A 20,628-nucleotide genomic window follows, 5' to 3' on the forward strand; every position below is an offset into this window, starting at 1 on the left:
TAGGACCATAAGTGGAAGTGCCCTAGGCTCTGTTGCTTTGTTTTTTAGATGTTTCAGGAAACACCATACACTTCTCCCGAGTGTCTGTTGGCAATTTACATCCCGCCCATCAGCATAACAAGGCTCCCAGTTCTCCATGGCCTGTCCTGCCTTTCTGGATTTTACACTTTTTTCAGATGGCCCTTTTGACCGGGGGGAAGTGAGACTTCATTGTAGTGCAGATTTCCTCTGCAAGTTTGCTTGGTTGGCCAAAAAGGGCGTATGCGTTTTTTCCTGAATATATTCAGGAAAAAACGCATACGCCCTTTTTGGCCAAGTGCATCATTGTGGACGTTCTGCCTCTTTTCCTATGCTTTCAATGCAATTCCAGTCTACCTCCTGAAATCGGTTTCCTGCAATTCTGCCCCGCTTTCAAGTCCTCTTGGCAGCCTTACTTCAGTATATTTTTGGATGATAGCTGTCATTTATAACTCTGCAGGTTTGTGAATTACAGTGCCCCTGAGCTCCTTTCTTCAACTCGCTTTCTTGTGACCTGGCCGCAACACCGCAGGATGGCTTAAGGCCCTAATCTGGTTCCGGCACGGCACTCTGAGCCTTTGGTTAATTCCTCTTCCTGGTGGGAAATGAGAGTTAAATTTGTCCTTCCAGACACCCCCAGCTAGTCTCTCATTGGTTCTCGCTATTCCTGTTCATCTTCCGCACAAATTGCAAACTGGGCCAAACAGGAGGTTAAAGGGACTGACTCTCCAAGTCGGGAGAGTGTTAGTAAAGCATCTGGAATGTTACACCCGAGTACCAGGTTACGAAAACTGAGACATATTTGAACACGTCTCCCGATCACATGGTTGATCATGCTCTAGGTTCCACATGCATGTTTTAGCTGAAGGAAGAATACCTTAAACCTGGGTAGTTGAAACCCGTGGAATGGGTACCATGCAATATGACTTCAAAGGGTCTTCATTTGCTCACCGAACCTCTCCAATCCTATCACTGCTCCGTTTATGCCCCTGTACACATGCTTGATTCTCTTTCAGAGACATAGCAATCCATAGGTTTTAAGATACTTACTAGTCAGGTACATTCTTAGGCGTTTAATATGCGGTGTTGAGTCCATTTCGTTGAGCAAGGAGTAGCTCTTGTCTATTCCATATTTGGCTTAAGGAACTTTATCTGTGCTCATTTCAATCTCTGGTTTTATGCAGCACCCCAACTCACCTTTCCCCTTAAGCAAGCATAAGTTGGTTTTCTAAATTTAAGACCCTGTTCTGTTCTGTAATTCAGTTCCTGTGTAGCCAAGTTTACATTCCGTGTATTACTGATATCTTATGATGTTTCTTTTTCTGTGTGACTTATTTCAGTTAGAATCATCATACCTGAATCCACTCATTGTGCTGCTAAGGGCCTGATGACATAGATTTCATTGCTGAGTGATATTGCTTTGTAAGTAAATACCACAACTTCTTTTTCCATTTTTCACTTTCTGCGATGTTGAACTTGTACTGTAAACGAGTTTCTTGTAAACAGAGGCGTCCCAAACTTTGGGGTGGCTGTGTCTTTTTGATTTTAATTTCCCTAAGCTAAAGGACCATAAGTGGAAGTGCCCTAGGCTCTGTTGCTTTGTTTTTTAGATGTTTCAGGAAACACCATACACTTCTCCCAAGTGTCTGTTGGCAATTTACATCCCGCCCATCAGCATAACAAGGCTCCCAGTTCTCCATGGCCTGTCCTGCCTTTCTGGATTTTACACTTTTTTCAGATGGCCCTTTTGACCTGGGGGAAGTGAGACTTCATTGTAGTGCAGATTTCCTTTGTAAGCTTGCTTGGTTGGCCAAAAAGGGCGTATGCGTTTTTTCCTGAATATATTCAGGAAAAAACGCATACGCCCGTTTTGCCCAAGTGCATCATTGTGGACGTTCTGCCTCTTTTCCTATGCTTTCAATGCAATTCCAGTCTACCTCCTGAAATCGGTTTCCTGCAATTCTGCCCCGCTTTCAAGTCCTCTTGGCAGCCTTACTTCAGTATATTTTTGGACGATAGCTGTCATTTATAACTCTGCAGGTTTGTGAATTACAGTGCCCCTGAGCTCCTTTCTTCAACTCGCTTTCTTCTGACCTGACCGCAACACCGCAGGATGGCTTCAGGCCCTAATCTGGTTCCGGCACGGCACGCTGAGCCTTTGCTTATTTCCTCTTCCTGGTGGGAAATGAGAATTAAATTTGCCCATCCAGACACCTCCAGTTAGTCTCTCATTTGTTCTCACTATTCCTGTTCATCTTCCGCAGAAATTGCAAACTGGGCCAAACAAGAGGTTAAAGGGACTGACTCTCCAAGTCGGGAGAGTGTTAGTAAAACGTCTGGAATGTTGCACCCGAGTACTAGGGTACGAAAACTGAGACATATTTGAACACGTCTCCCGATCAAATGGTTGATCATACTCTAGGTTCCACATGCATGTTTTAGCTGAAGGAAGAATACCTTAAAACTGGGTAGTTGAAACCCGTGGAATGGGTACCATGCAATATGACTTCAAAGGGTCTTCATTTGCTCACCGAACCTCTCCAATCCTATCACTGCTGCGTTTATGCCCCTGTACACACGCTTGATTCCCTTTTGGAGACATAGCAATCCATAGGTTTTAAGATACTTACTAGTCAGGTACATTCTTAGGCGTTTAATATGGGGTGTTGAGTCCATTTCGTTGAGCAAGGAGTAGCTCTTGTCTATTCCATATTTGGCTTAAGGAACTTTATCTGTGCTCATTTAAATCTCTGGTTTTATGCAGCACCCCAACTCACCTTTCCCCTTAGCAAGCATATGTTGGTTTTCTAAATTTGAGACCCTGTTCTGTTTTGGAATTCAGTTCCTGTGTAGCCAAGTTTACATTCCATGCATTAGTGATATCTTATGATGTTTCTTTTTCTGTGTGACTTATTTCAATTAGAATCATCGTACTTGAATCCACTCATTATGCTGCTACGGCCTGATGACATAGATTTCATTGCTGAGTGATACTGCATTGTACGTAAGTACCACAAGTTATTTATCCATTTTTCACTTTCTGTGATACTGAACTTGTACGGTAAACGAGGTTCTTGTAAACAGAGGCGTCCCAAACTTTGGGGTGGCTGTGTCTTTTTGATTTTAATTTCCCTAAGCTATAGGACCATAAGTGGAAGTGCCCTAGGCTCTGTTGCTTCGTTTTTTAGATGTTTCAGGAAACACCATACACTTCTCCCCAGTGTCTGTTGGCAATTTACATCCCGCCCATCAGCATAACAAGGCTCCCAGTTCTCCATGGCCTGTCCTGCCTTTCTGGATTTTACACTTTTTTCAGATGGCCCTTTTGACCGGGGGAAAGTGAGACTTCATTGTAGTGCAGATTTCCTTTGCAAGTTTGCTTGGTTGGCCAAAAAGGGCGTATGCGTTTTTTCCTGAATATATTCAGGAAAGAACGCATACGCCCTTTTTGGCCAAGTGCATCATTGTGGACGTTCTGCCTCTTTTCCTATGCTTTCAATGCAATTCCAGTCTACCTCCTGAAATCGATTTCCTGCAATTCTGCCCCGATTTCAAGTCCTCTTGGCAGCCTTACTTCTGTATACTTTTGGACGATATCTGTCATTTATAACTCTGCAGGTTTGTGCATTACAGTGCCCCTGAGCTCCTTTCTTCAACTCGATTTCTTTTGAGCTGGCCGCAACACCGCAGGATGGCTTCAGGTCCTAATCTGGTTCCGGCATGGCACGCTGAGCCTTTGGTCAATTCCTCTTCCTGGTAGGAAATGAGAGTTAAATTTGCCCGTCCACACACCTCCAGCTAGTCTCTCATTGGTTCTCGCTATTCCTGTTCATCTTCCGCAGAAATTGCAAACTGGGCCAAACAGGAGGTTAAAGGGACTGACTCTCCAAGTCGGGAGAGTGTTAGTAAAGCGTCTGGAATGTTGCACCCGAGTACCAGTGTACGAAAACTGAGACATATTTGAACACGTCTCCCGATCACATGGTTGATCATACTCTAGGTTCCACATGCATGTTTTAGCTGAAGGAAGAATACCTTAAACCTGGAGAGTTGAGACCCGTGTAATGGGTACCATGCAATATGACTTCAAAGGGTCTTCATTTGCTCACCGAACCTCTCCAATCCTATCACTGCTGCGTTTATGCCCCTGTACACACGCTTGATTCTCTTTTGGAGACATAGCAATCCATAGGTTTTAAGATACTTACTAGGCAGGTACATTCTTAGGCGTTTAATATGGGGTGTTGAGTCCATTTCGTTGAGCAAGGAGTAGCTCTTGTCTATTCCATATTTGGCTTAAGGAACTTTATCTGTGCTCATTTCAATCTCTGGTTTTATGTAGCACCCCAAGTCACCTTTCCCCTTAAGCAAGCATAAGATGGTTTTCTAAATTTGAGACACTGTTCTGTTTTGGAATTCAGTTCCTGTGTAGCCAAGGTTACATTCCGTGTATTAGTTATATCTTATGATGTTTCTTTTTCTGTGTGACTTATTTCAGTTAGTATCATCGTACCTGAATCCACTCATTATGCTGCTACGGGCCTGATGACATAGATTTCATTGCTGAGTGATACTGCATTGTACGTAAGTACCACAAGTTCTTTATCCATTTTTCACTTTCTGTGATATTGAACTTGTACGGTAAACGAGGTTCTTGTAAACAGAGGCGTCCCAAACTTTGGGGTGGCTGTGTCTTTTTGATTTTAATTTCCCTAAGCTATAGGACCGTAAGTGAAAGTGCCCTAGGCTCTGTTGCTTTGTTTTTTAGATGTTTCAGGAAACACCATACACTTCTCCCGAGTGTCTGTTGGCAATTTACATCCCGCCCATCAGCATAACAAGGCTCCCAGTTCTCCATGGCCTGTCCTGCCTTTCTGGATTTTACACTTTTTTCAGATGGCCCTTTTGACCGGGGGGAAGTGAGACTTCATTGTAGTGCAGATTTCCTTTGCAAGTTTGCTTGGTTGGCCAAAAAGGGCGTATGCGTTTTTTCCTGAATATATTCAGGAAAAAACGCATACGCCCTTTTTGGCCAAGTGCATCATTGTGGACGTTCTGCCTCTTTTCCTATGCTTTCAATGCAATTCCAGTCTACCTCCTGAAATCGGTTTCCTGCAATTCTGCCCCGCATTCAAGTCCTCTTGGCAGCCTTACTTCAGTATATTTTTGGACGATAGCTGTCATTTATAACTCTGCACGTTTGTGAATTACAGTGCCCCTGAGCTCCTTTCTTCCACTCGCTTTCTTGTGACCTGGCCGCAACACCACAGGATGGCTTCAGGCCCTAATCTGGTTCTGGCATGGCACACTGAGCCTTTGGTTAATTCCTCTTCCTGGTGGGAAATGAGAGTTAAATTTGCCCGTCCAGACACCTCCAGCTAGTCTCTCATTGCTTCTCGCAATTCCTGTTCATCTTCCGCAGAAATTGCAAACTGGGTCAAACAGGAGGTTAAAGGGACTGACTCTCCAAGTGGGGAGAGTGTTAGTAAAGCGTCTGGAATGTTGCACCCGAGTACCAGGGGAGGAAAACTGAGACATATTTGAACACATCTCCCGTTCACACGGTTGATCATACTCTGGGTTCCAGATGCATGTTTTAGCTGAAGGAAGAATACCTTAAACCTGGAGAGTTGAGACCCGTGGAATGGGTACCATGCAATATGACTTCAAAGGGTCTTCATTTGCTTACCGAACCTTTCCAATCCTATCACTGCTGCGTTTATGCCCCTGTACACATGCTTGATTCTCTTTCGGAGACATAGCAATCCATAGGTTTTAAGATACTTACTAGTCAGGTACATTCTTAGGCGTTTAATATGGGGAGTTGAGTCCATTTCGTTGAGCAAGGAGTAGCTCTTGTCTATTCCATATTTGGCTTAAGGAACTTTATCTGTGCTCATTTCAATCTCTGGTTTTATGCAGCACCCCAACTCACCTTTCCCCTTAAGCAAGCATAAGTTGGTTTTCTAAATTTGAGACCCTGTTCTGTTCTGTAATTCAGTTCCTGTGTAGCCAAGTTTACATTCCATGTATTACTGATATCTTATGATGTTTCTTTTTCTGTGTGACTTATTTCAGTTAGAATCATCATACCTGTATCCACTCATTGTGCTGCTAAGGGCCTGATGACATAGATTTCATTGCTGAGTGATATTGCTTTGTAAGTAAATACCACAACTTCTTTATCCATTTTTCACTTTCTGCGATGTTGAACTTGTACTGTAAATGAGATTCTTGTAAACAGAGGCGTCCCAAACTTTGGGGTGGCTGTGTCTTTTTGATTTTAATTTCCCTAAGCTATAGGACCATAAGTGGAAGTGCCCTAGGCTCTGTTGCTTTGTTTTTTAGATGTTTCAGGAAACACCATACACTTCTCCCGAGTGTCTGTTGGCAATTTACATCCCGCCCATCAGCATAACAAGGCTCCCAGTTCTCCATGACCTGTCCTGCCTTTCTGGATTTTACACTTTTTTCAGATGGCCCTTTTGACCGGGGGGAAGTGAGACTTCATTGTAGTGCAGATTTCCTTTGCAAGTTTGCTTGGTTGGCCAAAAAGGGCGTATGCGTTTTTTCCTGAATATATTCAGGAAAAAACGCATACGCCCTTTTTGGCTAAGTGCATCATTGTGGACTTTCTGCCTCTTTTCCTATGCTTTCAATGCAATTCCAGTCTACCTCCTGAAATCGGTTTCCTGCAATTCTGCCCCGCTTTCAAGTCCTCTTGGCAGCCTTACTTCAGTATATTTTTGGACGATAGCTGTCATTTATAACTCTACAGGTTTGTGAATTACAGTGCCCCTGAGCTCCTTTCTTCAACTCGCTTTCTTGTGACCTGGCCGCAACACCGCAGGATGCCTTCAGGCCCTAATCTGGTTCCGGCACGGCACGCTGAGCCTTTGGTTAATTCCTCTTCCTGGTGGGAAATGAGACTTAAATTTGCCCGTCCAGACACCTCCAGCTAGTCTCTCATTGGTTCTCGCTATTCCTGTTCATCTTCCGCAGAAATTGCAAACAGGGCCAAACAGGAAGTTAAAGGGACTGACTCTCCAAGTGGGGAGAGTGTTAGTAAAGCATCTGGAATGTTGTACCCGAGTACCAGGGTACGAAAACTGAGACATATTTGAACACGTCTCCCGATCACATGGTTGATCATACTCTAGGTTCCACATGCATGTTTTAGCTGAAGGAAGAATACCTTAAACCTGGGTAGTTGAAACCTGTGGAATGGGTACCATGCAATATGACTTCAAAGGGTCTTCATTTGCTCACCGAACCTCTCCAATCCTATCACTGCTGCGTTTATGCCCCTGCACACATGCTTGATTCTCTTTTGGAGACATAGCAATCCATAGGTTTTAAGATACTTACTAGTCAGGTACATTCTTAGGCGTTTAATATGCGGTGTTGAGTCCATTTCGTTGAGCAAGGAGTAGCTCTTGTCTATTCCATATTTGGCTTAAGGAACTTTATCTGTGCTCATTTCAATCTCTGGTTTTATGCAGCACCCCAACTCACCTTTCCCCTTAAGCAAGCATAAGTTGGTTTTCTAAATTTGAGACCCTGTTCTGTTCTGTAATTCAGTTCCTGTGTAGCCAAGTTTACATTCCATGTATTACTGATATCTTATGATGTTTCTTTTTCTGTGTGACTTATTTCAGTTAGAATCATCATACCTGTATCCACTCATTGTTTTGCTAAGGGCCTGATGACATAGATTTCATTGCTGAGTGATATTGCTTTGTAAGTAAATACCACAACTTCTTTATCCATTTTTCACTTTCTGCGATGTTGAACTTGTACTGTAAACGAGGTTCTTGTAAACAGAGGCATCCCAAACTTTGGGGTGGCTGTGTCTTTTTGATTTTAATTTCCCTAAGCTATAGGACCATAAGTGGAAGTGCCCTAGGCTCTGTTGCTTTGTTTTTTAGATGTTTCAGGAAACACCATACACTTCTCCCGAGTGTCTGTTGGCAATTTACATCCCGCCCATCAGCATAACAAGGCTCCCAGTTCTCCATGGCCTGTCCTGCCTTTCTGGATTTTACACTTTTTTCAGATGGCCCTTTTGACCGGGGGGAAGTGAGACTTCATTGTAGTGCAGATTTCCTTTGCAAGTTTGCTTGGTTGGCCAAAAAGGGCGTATGCGTTTTTTCCTGAATATATTCAGGAAAAAACGCATACGCCCTTTTTGGCCAAGTGCATCATTGTGGACGTTCTGCCTCTTTTCCTATGCTTTCAATGCAATTCCAGTCTACCTCCTGAAATCGGTTTCCTGCAATTCTGCCCCGCTTTCAAGTCCTCTTGGCAGCCTTACTTCAGTATATTTTTGGACGATAGCTGTCATTTATAACTCTGCAGCTTTGTGAATTACAGTGCCCCTGAGCTCCTTTCTTCAACTCCCTTTCTTTTGAGCTGGCCGCAACACCGCAGGATGGCTTCAGGCCCTAATCTGGTTCCGGCACGGCACGCTGAGCCTTTGGTTATTTCCTCTTCCTGGTGGGAAATGAGAGTTAAATTTGCCCGTCCAGACACCTCCAGCTAGTCTCTCATTGGTTCTCGCTATTCCTGTTCATCTTCCGCAGAAATTGCAAACTGGGCCAAACAGGAGGTTAAAGGCGCTGACTCTCCAATTGGGGAGAGTGTTAGTAAAGCGTCTGGAATGTTGCACCCGAGTACCAGGGGAGGAAAACTGAGACATATTTGAACACATCTCCCGTTCACACGGTTGATCATACTCTGGGTTCCAGATGCATGTTTTAGCTGAAGGAAGAATACCTTAAACCTGGAGAGTTGAGACCCGTGGAATGGGTACCATGCAATATGACTTCAAAGGGTCTTCATTTGCTTACCGAACCTTTCCAATCCTATCACTGCTGCGTTTATGCCCCTGTACACATGCTTGATTCTCTTTTGGAGACATAGCAATCCATAGGTTTTAAGATACTTACTAGTCAGGTACATTCTTAGGAGTTTAATATGGGGTGTTGAGTCCATTTCGTTGAGCAAGGAGTAGCTCTTGTCTATTCCATATTTGGCTTAAGGAACTTTATCTGTGCTCATTTCAATCTCTGGTTTTATGCAGCACCCCAACTCACCTTTCCCCTTAAGCAAGCATAAGTTGGTTTTCTAAATTTGAGACCCTGTTCTGTTCTGTAATTCAGTTCCTGTGTAGCCAAGTTTACATTCCATGTATTACTGATATCTTATGATGTTTCTTTTTCTGTGTGACTTATTTCAGTTAGAATCATCATACCTGTATCCACTCATTGTTTTGCTAAGGGCCTGATGACATAGATTTCATTGCTGAGTGATATTGCTTTGTAAGTAAATACCACAACTTCTTTATCCATTTTTCACTTTCTGCGATGTTGAACTTGTACTGTAAACGAGGTTCTTGTAAACAGAGGCGTCCCAAACTTTGGGTTGCTGTGTCTTTTTGATTTTAATTTCCCTAAGCTATAGGACCATAAGTGGAAGTGCCCTAGGCTCTGTTGCTTTGTTTTTTAGATGTTTCAGGAAACACCATACACTTCTCCCCAGTGTCTGTTGGCAATTTACATCCCGCCCATCAGCATAACAAGGCTCCCAGTTCTCCATGGCCTGTCCTGCCTTTCTGGATTTTACACTTTTTTCAGATGGCCCTTTTGACCTGGGGGAAGTGAGACTTCATTGTAGTGCAGATTTCCTTTGCAAGTTTGCTTGGTTGGCCAAAAAGTGCGTATGCGTTTTTTCCTGAATATATTCAGGAAAAAACGCATACGCCCTTTTTGGCCAAGTGCATCATTGTGGACGTTCTGCCTCTTTTCCTATGCTTTCAATGCAATTCCAGTCTAGCTCCTGAAATCGGTTTCCTGCAATTCTGCCCCGCTTTCAAGTCCTCTTGGCAGCCTTACTTCAGTATATTTTTGGACGATAGCTGTCATTTATATCTCTGCAGGTTTGTGAATTACAGTGCCCCTGAGCTCCTTTCTTCAACTCGCTTTCTTTTGAGCTGGCCGCAACACCGCAGGATGGCTTCAGGCCCTAATCTGGTTCCGGCACGGCACGCTGAGCCTTTGGTTAATTCCTCTTCCTGGTGGGAAATGAGAGTTAAATTTGCCCGTCCAGACACCTCCAGCTAGTCTCTCATTGGTTCTCGCTATTGCTGTTCATCTTCCGCAGAAATTGCAAACTGGGCCAAACAGGAGGTTAAAGGCGCTGACTCTCCAAGTCGGGAGAGTGTTAGTAAAGCATCTGGAATGTTGCACCCGAGTACCAGGGGAGGAAAACTGAGACATATTTGAACACATCTCCCGTTCACACGGTTGATCATACTCTGGGTTCCAGATGCATGTTTTAGCTGAAGGAAGAATACCTTAAACCTGGAGAGTTGAGACCCGTGGAATGGGTACCATGCAATATGACTTCAAAGGGTCTTCATTTGCTTACCGAACCTTTCCAATCCTATCACTGCTGCGTTTATGCCCCTGTACACACGCTTGATTCTCTTTTGGAGACATAGCAATCCATAGGTTTTAAGATACTTACTAGTCAGGTACATTCTTAGGCGTTTAATATGGGGTATTGAGTCCATTTCGTTGAGCAAGGAGTAGCTCTTGTCTATTCCATATTTGGCTTAAGGAACTTTATCTGTGCTCATTTCAATCTCTGGTTTTATGCAGCACCCCAACTCACCTTTCGCCTTAAGCAAGCATAAGTTGGTTTTCTAAATTTGAGACCCTGTTCTGTTTTGGAATTCAGTTCCTGTGTAGCCAAGTTTACATTCCGTGTATTAGTGATATCTTATGATGTTTCTTTTTCTGTGTGACTTATTTCAGTTAGAATCATCGTACCTGAATCCACTCATTATGCTGCTACGGGCCTGATGACATAGATTTCATTGCTGAGTGATACTGCATTGTACGTAAGTACCACAAGGTCTTTATGCATTTTTCACTTTCTGTGATATTGAACTTGTACAGTAAACGAGGTTCTTGTAAACAGAGGCGTCCCTAACTTTGGGGTGGCTGTGTCTTTTTGATTTTAATTTCCCTAAGCTATAGGACCATAAGTGGAAGTGCCCTAGGCTCTGTTGCTTTGTTTTTTAGATGTTTCAGGAAACACCATACACTTCTCCCGAGTGTCTGTTGGCAATTTACATCCCGCCCATCAGCATAACAAGGCTCCCAGTTCTCCATGACCTGTCCTGCCTTTCTGGATTTTACACTTTTTTCAGATGGCCCTTTTGACCGGGGGGAAGTGAGACTTCATTGTAGTGCAGATTTCCTTTGCAAGTTTGCTTGGTTGGCCAAAAAGGGCGTATGCGTTTTTTCCTGAATATATTCAGGAAAAAACGCATACGCCCTTTTTGGCCAAGTGCATCATTGTGGACGTTCTGCCTCTTTTCCTATGCTTTCAATGCAATTCCAGTCTACCTCCTGAAATCGGTTTCCTGCAATTCTGCCCCGCTTTCAAGTCCTCTTGGCAGCCTTACTTCAGTATATTTTTGGACGATAGCTGTCATTTATAACTCTGCAGGTTTGTGAATTACAGTGCCCCTGAGCTCCTTTCTTCAACTCCCTTTCTTGTGACCTGGCCGCAACACCGCAGGATGCCTTCAGGCCCTAATCTGGTTCCGGCACGGCACGCTGAACCTTTGGTTAATTCCTCTTCCTGGTGGGAAATGAGACTTAAATTTGCCCGTCCAGACACCTCCAGCTAGTCTCTCATTGGTTCTCGCTATTCCTGTTCATCTTCCGCAGAAATTGCAAACAGGGCCAAACAGGAAGTTAAAGGGACTGACTCTCCAAGTGGGGAGAGTGTTAGTAAAGCATCTGGAATGTTGTACCCGAGTACCAGGGTACGAAAACTGAGACATATTTGAACACGTCTCCCGATCACATGGTTGATCATACTCTAGGTTCCACATGCATGTTTTAGCTGAAGGAAGAATACCTTAAACCTGGGTAGTTGAAACCTTTGGAATGGGTACCATGCAATATGACTTCAAAGGGTCTTCATTTGCTCACCGAACCTCTCCAATCCTATCACTGCTGCGTTTATGCCCCTGCACACATGCTTGATTCTCTTTTGGAGACATAGCAATCCATAGGTTTTAAGATACTTACTAGTCAGGTACATTCTTAGGCGTTTAATATGCGGTGTTGAGTCCATTTCGTTGAGCAAGGAGTAGCTCTTGTCTATTCCATATTTGGCTTAAGGAACTTTATCTGTGCTCATTTCAATCTCTGGTTTTATGCAGCACCCCAACTCACCTTTCCCCTTAAGCAAGCATAAGTTGGTTTTCTAAATTTGAGACCCTGTTCTGTTCTGTAATTCAGTTCCTGTGTAGCCAAGTTTACATTCCATGTATTACTGATATCTTATGATGTTTCTTTTTCTTTTTGACTTATTTCAGTTAGAATCATCATACCTGTATCCACTCATTGTTTTGCTAAGGGCCTGATGACATAGATTTCATTGCTGAGTGATATTGCTTTGTAAGTAAATACCACAACTTCTTTATCCATTTTTCACTTTCTGCGATGTTGAACTTGTACTGTAAACGAGGTTCTTGTAAACAGAGGCATCCCAAACTTTGAGGTGGCTGTGTCTTTTTGATTTTAATTTCCCTAAGCTATAGGACCATAAGTGGAAGTGCCCTAGGCTCTGTTGCTTTGTTTTTTAGATGTTTCAGGAAACACCATACACTTCTCCCGAGTGTCTGTTGGCAATTTACATCCCGCCCATCAGCATAACAAGGCTCCCAGTTCTCCATGGCCTGTCCTGCCTTTCTGGATTTTACACTTTTTTCAGATGGCCCTTTTGACCGGGGGGAAGTGAGACTTCATTGTAGTGCAGATTTCCTTTGCAAGTTTGCTTGGTTGGCCAAAAAGGGCGTATGCGTTTTTTCCTGAATATATTCAGGAAAAAACGCATACGCCCTTTTTGGCCAAGTGCATCATTGTGGACGTTCTGCCTCTTTTCCTATGCTTTCAATGCAATTCCAGTCTACCTCCTGAAATCGGTTTCCTGCAATTCTGCCCCGCTTTCAAGTCCTCTTGGCAGCCTTACTTCAGTATATTTTTGGACGATAGCTGTCATTTATAACTCTGCAGGTTTGTGAATTACAGTGCCCCTGAGCTCCTTTCTTCAACTCCCTTTCTTTTGAGCTGGCCGCAACACCGCAGGATGGCTTCAGGCCCTAATCTGGTTCCGGCACGGCACGCTGAGCCTTTGGTTATTTCCTCTTCCTGGTGGGAAATGAGAGTTAAATTTGCCCGTCCAGACACCTCCAGCTAGTCTCTCATTGGTTCTCGCTATTCCTGTTCATCTTCCGCAGAAATTGCAAACTGGGCCAAACAGGAGGTTAAAGGCGCTGACTCTCCAAGTGGGGAGAGTGTTAGTAAAGCGTCTGGAATGTTGCACCCGAGTACCAGGGGAGGAAAACTGAGACATATTTGAACACATCTCCCGTTCACACGGTTGATCATACTCTGGGTTCCAGATGCATGTTTTAGCTGAAGGAAGAATACCTTAAACCTGGAGAGTTGAGACCCGTGGAATGGGTACCATGCAATATGACTTCAAAGGGTCTTCATTTGCTTACCGAACCTTTCCAATCCTATCACTGCTGCGTTTATGCCCCTGTACACATGCTTGATTCTCTTTTGGAGACATAGCAATCCATAGGTTTTAAGATACTTACTAGTCAGGTACATTCTTAGGCGTTTAATATGGGGTGTTGAGTCCATTTCGTTGAGCAAGGAGTAGCTCTTGTCTATTCCATATTTGGCTTAAGGAACTTTATCTGTGCTCATTTCAATCTCTGGTTTTATGCAGCACCCCAACTCACCTTTCCCCTTAAGCAAGCATAAGTTGGTTTTCTAAATTTGAGACCCTGTTCTGTTCTGTAATTCAGTTCCTGTGTAGCCAAGTTTACATTCCATGTATTACTGATATCTTATGATGTTTCTTTTTCTGTGTGACTTATTTCAGTTAGAATCATCATACCTGTATCCACTCATTGTTTTGCTAAGGGCCTGATGACATAGATTTCATTGCTGAGTGATATTGCTTTGTAAGTAAATACCACAACTTCTTTATCCATTTTTCACTTTCTGCGATGTTGAACTTGTACTGTAAACGAGGTTCTTGTAAACAGAGGCGTCCCAAACTTTGGGGTGGCTGTGTCTTTTTGATTTTAATTTCCCTAAGCTATAGGACCATAAGTGGAAGTGCCCTAGGCTCTGTTGCTTTGTTTTTTAGATGTTTCAGGAAACACCATACACTTCTCCCGAGTGTCTGTTGGCAATTTACATCCCGCCCATCAGCATAACAAGGCTCCCAGTTCTCCATGGCCTGTCCTGCCTTTCTGGATTTTACACTTTTTTCAGATGGCCCTTTTGACCGGGGGGAAGTGAGACTTCATTGTAGTGCAGATTTCCTTTGCAAGTTTGCTTGGTTGGCCAAAAAGGGCGTATGCGTTTTTTCCTGAATATATTCAGGAAAAAACGCATACGCCCTTTTTGGCCAAGTGCATCATTGTGGACGTTCTGCCTCTTTTCCTATGCTTTCAATGCAATTCCAGTCTAGCTCCTGAAATCGGTTTCCTGCAATTCTGCCCCACTTTCAAGTCCTCTTGGCAGCCTTACTTCAGTATATTTTTGGACGATAGCTGTCATTTATAACTCTGCAGGTTTGTGAATTACAGTGCCCCTGAGCTCCTTTCTTCAACTCGCTTTCTTTTGAGCTGGCCGCAACACCGCAGGATGGCTTCAGGCCCTAATCTGGTTCCGGCACGGCACGCTGAGCCTTTGGTTATTTCCTCTTCCTGGTGGGAAATGAGAGTTAAATTTGCCCGTCCAGACACCTCCAGCTAGTCTCTCATTGGTTCTCGCTATTGCTGTTTATCTTCCGCAGAAATTGCAAACTGGGCCAAACAGGAGGTTAAAGGCGCTGACTCTCCAAGTCGGGAGAGTGTTAGTAAAGCATCTGGAATGTTGCAACCGAGTACCAGGGGAGGAAAACTGAGACATATTTGAACACGTCTCCCGTTCACACGGTTGATCATACTCTGGGTTCCAGATGCATGTTTTAGCTGAAGGAAGAATACCTTAAACCTGGAGAGTTGAGACCCGTGGAATGGGTACCATGCAATATGACTTCAAAGGGTCTTCATTTGCTCACCGAACCTCTCTAATTCTATCACTGCTGCATTTATGCCCCTGTACACACGCTTGATTCTCTTTTGGAGACATAGCAATCCATAGGTTTTAAGATACTTACTAGTCAGGTACATTCTTAGGTGTTTAATATGCGGTGTTGAGTCCATTTCGTTGAGCAAGGAGTAGCTCTTGTCTATTCCATATTTGGCTTAAGGAACTTTATCTGTGCTCATTTCAATCTCTGGTTTTATGCAGCACCCCAACTCACCTTTCCCCTTAAGCAAGCATAAGTTGGGTTTCTAAATTTGAGACCCTTTTCTGTTTTGGAATTCAGTTCCTGTGTAGCCAAGTTTACATTCCGTGTATTAATGATATCCTATGATGTTTCCTTTTCTGTGTGACTTATTTCAGTTAGAATCATCGTACCTGAATCCACTCATTATGCTGCTACGGGCCTGATGACATAGATTTCATTGCTGAGTGATACTGCATTGTACGTAAGTACCACAAGTTCTTTATCCATTTTTCACTTTCTGTGATATTGAACTTGTACGGTAAATGAGGTTCTTGTAAACAGAGGCGTCCCAGACTTTGGGGTAGCTGTGTCTTTTTGATTTTAATTTCCCTAAGCTATAGGACCATAAGTGGAAGTGCACTAGGCTCTGTTGCTTTGTTTTTTAGATGTTTCAGGAAACACCATACACTTCTCCCGAGTGTCTGTTGGCAATTTACATCCTGCCCATCAGCATAACAAGGCTCCCAGTTCTCCATGGCCTGTCCTGCCTTTCTGGATTTTACACTTTTTTCAGATGGCCCTTTTGACCGGGGGGAAGTGAGACTTCATTGTAGTGCAGATTTCCTTTGCAAGCTTGCTTGGTTGGCCAAAAAGGGCGTATGCGTTTTTTCCTGAATATATTCAGGAAAAAACGCATACGCCCTTTTTGGCCAAGTGCATCATTGTGGACGTTCTGCCTCTTTTCCTATGCTTTCAATGCAATTCCAGTCTACCTCCTGAAATCGGTTTCCTGCAATTCTGCCCCGCTTTCAAGTCCTCTTGGCAGCCTTACTTCAGTATATTTTTGGACGATAGCTGTCATTTATAACTCTGCAGGTTTGTGAATTACAGTGCCCCTGAGCTCCTTTCTTCAACTCCCTTTCTTGTGACCTGGCCGCAACACCGCAGGATGGCTTCAGGCCCTAATCTGGTTCCGGCACGGCACGCTGAGCCTTTGGTTAATTCCTCTTCCTGGTGGGAAATGAGAGTTAAATTTGCCCGTCCACACACCTCCAGCTAGTCTCTCATTGGTTCTCGCTATTCCTGTTCATCTTCCGCAGAAATTGCAAACTGGGCCAAACAGGAGGTTAAAGGCGCTGACTCTCCAAGTGGGGAGAGTGTTAGTAAAGCATCTGTAATGTTGCACCCGAGTACCAGGGGAGGAAAACTGAGACATATTTGAACACGTCTCCTGATCACATGGTTGATCATGCTCTAGGTTCCACATGCATGTTTTAGCTGAAGGAAGAATACCTTAAACCTGGGTAGTTGAAACCCGTGGAATGGGTACCATGCAATATGACTTCAAAGGGTCTTCATTTGCTCACCGAACCTCTCCAATCCTATCACTGCTGCGTTTATCCCCCTGTGCACATGCTTGATTCTCTTTCGGAGACATAGCAATACATAGGTTTTAAGATACTTACTAGTCAGGTACATTCTTAGGCGTTTAATATGGGGTGTTGAGTCCATTTCGTTGAGCAAGGAGTACCTCTTGTCTATTCCATATTTGGCTTAAGGAACTTTATCTGTGCTCATTTCAATCTCTGGTTTTATGCAGCACCCCAACTCACCTTTCCCCTTAAGCAAGCATAAGTTGGTTTTCTAAATTTGAGACCCTGTTCTGTTTTGGAATTCAGTTCCTGTGTAGCCAAGTTTACATTCTGTGTATTACTGATATCTTATGATGTTTCTTTTTCTGTGTGACTTATTTCAGTTAGAATCATCGTACCTGAATCCACTCATTGTGCTGCTAAGGGCCTGATGACATAGATTTCATTGCTGAGTGATATTGCTTTGTAAGTAAATACCACAACTTCTTTATCCATTTTTCACTTTCTGCGATGTTGAACTTGTACTGTAAACGAGGTTCTTGTAAACAGAGCCATTCCAAACTTTGGGGTGGCTGTGTCTTTTTGATTTTAATTTCCCTAAGCTATAGGACCATAAGTGGAAGTGCCCTAGGCTCTGTTGCTTTGTTTTTTAGATGTTTCAGGAAACACCATACACTTCTCCCGAGTGTCTGTTGGCAATTTACATCCCGCCCATCAGCATAACAAGGCTCCAAGTTCTCCATGGCCTGTCCTGCCTTTCTGGATTTTACACTATTTTCAGATGGCCCTTTTGACCGGGGGGAAGTGAGACTTCATTGTAGTGCAGATTTCCTTTGCAAGCTTGCTTGGTTGGCCAAAAAGGGCGTATGCGTTTTTTCCTGAATATATTCAGGAAAAAACGCATACGCCCTTTTTGGCCAAGAGCATCATTGTGGACGTTCTGCCTCTTTTCCTATGCTTTCAATGCAATTCCAGTCTACCTCCTGAAATCGGTTTCCTGCAATTCTGCCCCGCTTTCAAGTCCTCTTGGCAGCCTTACTTCAGTATATTTTTGGACGATAGCTGTCATTTATAACTCTGCAGGTTTGTGAATTACAGTGCCCCTGAGCTCCTTTCTTCAACTCGCTTTCTTTTGAGCTAGCCGCAGCACCGCAGGATGGCTTCAGGCCCTAATCTTGTTCCAGCATGGCATGCTGAGCCTTTGGTTATTTCCTCTTCCTGGTGGGAAATGAGAGTTAAATTTGCCCGTCCAGACACCTCCAGCTTGTGTCTCATTGGTTCTCCCTATTCCTGTTCATCTTCCGCAGAAATTGCAAACTGGGCCAAACAGGAGGTTAAAGGTGCTGACTCTCCAAGTGGGGAGAGTGTTAGTAAAGCATCTGGAATGTTGCACCCGAGTACCAGGGGAGGAAAACTGAGACATATTTGAACAAGTCTCCCGTTCACACAGTTGATCATACTCTGGGTTCCACATGCATGTTTTAGCTGAAGGAAGAATTCCTTAAACCTGGAGAGTTGAGACCCATGGAATGGGTACCATGCAATATGACTTCAAAGGGTCTTCATTTGCTCACCGAACCTCTCCAATCCTATCACTGCTGCTTTTATGCCCCTGTACACACGCTTGATTCTCTTTTGGAGACATAGCAATCCATAGGTTTTAAGATACTTACTAGTCAGGTACATTCTTAGGCGTTTAATATGGGGTGTTGAGTCCATTTCGTTGAGCAAGGAGTAGCTCTTGTCTATTCCATATTTGGCTTAAGGAACTTTATCTGTGCTCATTTCAATCTCTGGTTTTATGCAGCACCCCAACTCACCTTTCCCCTTAAGCAAGCATAAGTTGGTTTTCTAAGTTTGAGACCCTGTTCTGTTTTGGAATTCAGTTCCTGTGTAGCCAAGTTTACATTCCGTGTGTTAGTGATATCTTATGATGTTTCTTTTTCTGTGTGACTTATTTCAGTTAGAATCATCGTACCTGAATCCAATCATTATGCTGCTACGGGCCTGATGACATAGATTTCATTGCTGAGTGATACTGCATTGTACGTAAGCACCACAAGTTCTTTATCCATTTTTCACTTTCTGTGATATTGAACATGTATGGTAAACGAGGTTCTTGTAAACAGAGTTGTCCGAAACTTTGGGGTGGCTGTGTCTTTTTGATTTTAATTTCCCTAATCTATAGGACCATAAGTGGAAGTGCCCTAGGCTCTGTTGCTTTGTTTTTTAGATGTTTCAGGAAACACCATACACTTCTCCCGAGTGTCTGTTGGCAATTTACATCCCGCCCATCAGCATAACAAGGCTCCCAGTTCTCCATGGCCTGTCCTGCCTTTCTGGATTTTACACTTTTTTCAGATGGCCCTTTTGACCGGGGGGAAGTGAGACTTCATTGTAGTGCAGATTTCCTTTGCAAGCTTGCTTGGTTGGCCAAAAAGGGCGTATGCGTTTTTTCCTGAATATATTCAGGAAAAAACGCATACGCCCTTTTTGGCCAAGTGCATCATTGTGGACGTTCTGCCTCTTTTCCTATGCTTTCAATGCAATTCCAGTCTACCTCCTGAAATCGGTTTCCTGCAATTCTTCCCCGCTTTCAAGTCCTCTTGGCAGCCTTACTTCAGTATATTTTTGGACGATAGCTGTCATTTATAACTCTGCAGGTTTGTGAATTACAGTGCCCCTGAGCTCCTTTCTTCAACTCGCTTTCTTGTGAGCCTGCCGCAACACCGCAGGATGGCTTCAGGCCCTAATCTGGTTCCGGCACGGCACGCTGAGCCTTTGGTTAATTCCTCTTCCTGGTGGGAAATGAGAGTTAAATTTGCCCGTCCAGACACCTCCAGCTAGTCTCTCATTGGTTCTCGCTATTCCTGTTCATCTTCCGCAGAAATTGCAAACTGGGCCAAATGGGAGGTTAAAGGGAAGGACTCTCCAAGTTGGGAGAGTGTTAGTAAAGCGTCTGGAATGTTGCACCCGAGTACCAGGGTACGAAAACTGAGACATATTTGAACACATCTCCCGATCACATGGTTGATCATACTCTAGGTTCCACATGCATGTTTTAGCTGAAGGAAGAATACCTTAAACATGGGTAGTTGAAACCCGTGGAATGGGTACCATGCAATATGACTTCAAAGGGTCTTCATTTGCTCACCGAACCTCTCCAATCCTATCACTGCTGCATTTATGCCCCTGTACACATGCTTGATTCTCTTTCGCAGACATAGCAATCCATAGGTTTTAAAATACTTACTAGTCAGGTACATTCTTAGGCGTTTAATATGCGGTGTTGAGTCCATTTCGTTGAGCAAGGAGTAGCTCTTGTCTATTCCATATTTGGCTTAAGGAACTTTATCTGTGCTCATTTCAATCTCTGGTTTTATGCAGCACCCCAACTCACCTTTCCCCTTAAGCAAGCATAAGTTGGTTTTCTAAATTTAAGATCCTGTTCTGTTCTGTAATTCAGTTCCTGTGTAGCCAAGTTTACATTCCGGGTATTACTGATATCTTATGATGTTTCTTTTTCTGTGTGACTTATTTCAGTTAGAATCATCATACCTGAATCCACTCATTGTGCTGCTAAGGGCCTGATGACATAGATTTCATTGCTGAATGATATTGCTTTGTAAGTAAATACCACAACTTCTTTTCCATTTTTCACTTTCTGTGATGTTGAACTTGTACTGTAAACGAGTTTCTTGTAAACAGAGGCGTCCCAAACTTTGGGGTGGCTGTGTCTTTTTGATTTTAATTTCCCTAAGCTAAAGGACCATAAGTGGAAGTGCCCTAGGCTCTGTTGCTTTGTTTTTTAGATGTTTCTGGAAACACCATACACTTCTCCCAGGTGTCTGTTGGC

The 20,628-nt window shown here is 43.5% G+C and overlaps 1 long non-coding RNA gene across 1 annotated transcript in view; it reads left to right on the top strand.

Moving 5' to 3' along the window:
- Nucleotides 1-20,628, top strand: part of LOC307181267 — a 920,325-nt gene that overhangs the window by 543,141 nt on the left and 356,556 nt on the right. The window contains exon 6 of the long non-coding RNA XR_013826264.1: nucleotides 4,517-4,606. This is a non-coding gene — a long non-coding RNA (uncharacterized lncRNA). The remainder of the gene's footprint in view (nucleotides 1-4,516; nucleotides 4,607-20,628) is intronic.

This window comes from Stenella coeruleoalba (genome assembly GCF_951394435.1).
Source record: "Stenella coeruleoalba genome assembly, contig: scaffold_41, whole genome shotgun sequence".
Taxonomy (NCBI): domain Eukaryota; kingdom Metazoa; phylum Chordata; class Mammalia; order Artiodactyla; family Delphinidae; genus Stenella; species Stenella coeruleoalba.